Consider the following 3,662-nt stretch of genomic DNA (forward strand, 5'->3'; position numbering starts at 1 on the left):
CCCAGGATTCGTGTCAGCCTCCGAGTGCCAACCACCCTTGCCGTTCCTTCTACTGCTACCCTCTAACCCTCATCCCTCATCCTCCCACACTACCACCTCACCCTGCCTTCGGTCATTCTCATAATTCCCTCATACCACGCCCATCCTCAGTTCGCTCCCCAGGAGGCAGTCATGGACCTATCTTGCACATTCATCTGGACATCCCCTCACCTTCGGACCCCTTCCCTCCCTTCATCCCTTCACCCCTCCGGACCTCTCCCCCCACCCCCAACCCAGGAACCCCTTTCCCCACCTTAGTCGTGCCCCGCACTGGACTCCCCCAACTTAGTCCCCCTCCCTTCCTGACTCTCTCAGACACCCTTAATTCTTCCGCCAACCTTAGTCCTTCCCCCTTCCTGATTCCCTCCTCCAGCCTTAACTCTTCTTCCAGCCTCACTTCTTCTTCCAGCCTGACTCCTTCTCCCTTCCTGACTCCCTCAAACACCCTCACTTCTTCCTCTAGTTTTACACCTTCCCGACTTCTTTCTCCACCCTTCCTTCTTCCTCCACACTTACCCTGTGCCCTTGCCACACTCCTTCCTCCCTCAGGACTCCCTTGACTCTCCACACTCCTTCTTCCCACTGGACCCCTTCTGCTCTCTGCACTCCTTACCCCCTCCAAGCTCCTTCCCTTACCCCTTGCACCCACCTTACACCTACCTCCCAGTTGCCACCTTCTACCCGTTACCCCGTCCTCCCCCTGTACTCCCTCCCACCACAACCTCACCCCCCCTACACCTTGATTCCCCCCCTCCCAACCTCACCCCCCCGATACTTCTTCCTCTCCTAGTTGTTCCTAGACCTTCCCCTCCCACCCCCTTGCCCATCATCCATTGTGAGCTCAATGGTGACTTTCCGACTTCCGTGAGCTGCTTCCCATCAGAGCCATGTCCACAATGTCGTAAAACCGATTTTTGGCTTCTTGCCATATTGTCCGCTCATGCCACCGAACACGCCTGACGCCAGTGGGCATGGAAAATCCCAACCTTTTAGTCATCTAGCTGTCCTAATCGTGCCTCATGGCACAATGTCACATTCTTGACACTCCTGTGAAGCTCCCTGAGATGCTTTACTACTTTGAAGGTGTTAAGTAAATGCAGGTTGTTGTTGCTGCTAAGACGCTGCAATTATATGATGCATTTAACATGCTACATGTTGTGTGTATATGCACTTGTAAGATAGTACCGTTTATAGTCAAAATTTCACGAGTATATAATCCTTAAAATGTTAGTACAGTGGGAGAAAATATGTGCAAACGCCATTAAAAGTTCAACTTACATTTGAATCAGAGCTCACTTTAAATTTTATTGTCAAATTGAGGAAAGAAAGGGCACAAAATCTTAAACTATTGGATTTAGTTTTACCAGAAGAACGAGACTGTTTTTCATCTCTAGACATCAACAGTTAAACAAATGCTGACCCATAGCTGACTATTTTTCTGTAGCTAACTGTGTTAGTGCAGAGCCTCTGGGGATTTGCCTAAAGTGAGTTGTAAGAATACATTTCACCCTGTACAAAACTGGTCTTTAAATGTGCCGAATACAAAGAGAGCATTGAGTGGTTATTAATAATATTGTTAGCTCGTGTGAACAAAGCAGAGCCATGGAGTTAAATTCGGATCCTACCAAAATTTCCTGAATTCACCCCACAAGAAATGATGATCCCTTGGGAAAATCTTCCTTTTCATATCTGAGTTGAAGCAATTATCGGAGAGCTTCCACTGATGCCTCTGTCACTTCTTCCCCACACTGAGCCATCAGTCAAATTTTCAGCTCCAACTGGGACTTGAAAAGGTTGACCTAATTCCCTCAGGGAAGTAATTGGAGCTGCATTAAAGTGGATGTCTGTTTAGAGTCAAAGCTGATAATAGCATACATCTAATCCAATGAATCACGTGTTAGGGTTAAAGATCTTTGTCAAAGTGATGTTTGGAATAGATTCAATTTTGTCTTTGATAAAAATGTCCATATTATAAAAGTACCATTAAATGGGTCTAATGCTTCTTCTGCCACCCTTAGTCCTTCCCCCTCCCGACTCCTTCCACCAGCCTTACATCTTCCCCCAGCCTCACTTCTTCTTCCAGCCTTACTCCTTCCCCCTTCCTGACTCCCTCAGACATCTGCACTTCTTCCTCCAGTTTTACCCCTTCCCAACTCCTTTCCCCACCCTTACTTCTTCCTCCACTGTTACTCTGTCTCCTCTCCGCACTCCTTCCTCCCTCCAGACTCCCTTCCCTCTCCACACTCCTTCTTTCCTTCTCCACACTCCTTCTTTCCCCTGGACCCCTTCCGCTCTCTGCACTCCCTATCCCCTCCAAACTTCTTCCCTTACACCTTCCACTCCCCCCTACACCTACCTCCCAATTGCCACCTTCTCTCTATTACCCCCCTCCTCCCTGTAGTCCCTCCCTCACAACCTCACCCCCCGACACCTTCATTCACCCCTTCCCAACCTCACTCTCCCGACTATTTTTCATCTCTAGACATCAACAATTTATACAAATACTGACCCATAACTGATTATTTTTCTTTATGGGTATCTTCCCATTATGTCCTTCAATAATCTCAGATTACAAGGAAACGTTAAGGTGTATGCTCTGTGTCCAACACAACAAGCATATTTGTGACCTTGATGAATCCTCCCTGCTCGACCTAACAATGGCTGGAGAATTCCTTGGAGTTCGCCTTGCTTCATCAATATTAAGAAAGGTTTCTGGTGAAGTAGCAGTGGGAGCAGCGCCTGGTAATTTTCCAGTAACGGAGGCACTTGGAGATTCAAAGGCTGCAACTACCATTTAAAGAGCCGGCCACGTTTTCCTGGCCACTTTGGGAAGAGGATTCAATTGCTTATTTGCAATGTACATACAATGTAACATTGCCAAGGCACAGTCCCTAGGTTTCCTGATGACGCTGAAGATATGTTACTACAGGTACACTCTCTCAAAACCGGGAGCCTTGGGACCAAGGCCTGCCGGGTTTTGCATTTTGCCAGATTTCGGGTCGGGTGTGTCGGGCAATGGGAGGTTCAGGCCAATCCGGGTTGGATGAGGTCAAGGGTCGGTTGGAGTGCGGGAATCCTGTGCCTCCAGCTGTTTTTTTTAATATCACGTGGAGTGAATCGAATTGGCTGAAGACTGGCATCTATGATGCTGGGGGCCTCAGGAGGAGGCTGGGATGGATAATTCACTCAGTGCTTCTGGCTGCAAATGCTTCAGCCTTGTCTTTTGAGCTGACATCCTGGGCTTCCCATCATAGATGGGGATGTTTGTGGATCCTCTTCCTGCAGTTAGTTGTTCACCAACATTCATGACTGGATATGGGTAGGACTGCAGATTTTTGATCTAATCCGTTGGTTGTGTGATCACTTTATTCCGACTATCGCATGCTACTTCTGCTGTTTAGCATGTAGCCCTGTGTTATAGCTTCACCAGCTTGGCATCTAATTTTTAGGAATGCCTGGTGCTGCTCCTGGCATACTTTCCTACACTCCTCATTTAACCAGTATCGGTCCCCTGGTTTGGTGGGATGTTAGAGTGAGAGACAGGGCAGGGCATGATTGTGGTTGAATACAATTCTGTTGCTGCTAATTGTCCACACATTTAGGAAATTAGTCAAAGGTTTAAG

This window comes from Cetorhinus maximus, chromosome 2, assembly GCF_964194155.1.
Source record: "Cetorhinus maximus chromosome 2, sCetMax3.hap1.1, whole genome shotgun sequence".
Taxonomy (NCBI): domain Eukaryota; kingdom Metazoa; phylum Chordata; class Chondrichthyes; order Lamniformes; family Cetorhinidae; genus Cetorhinus; species Cetorhinus maximus.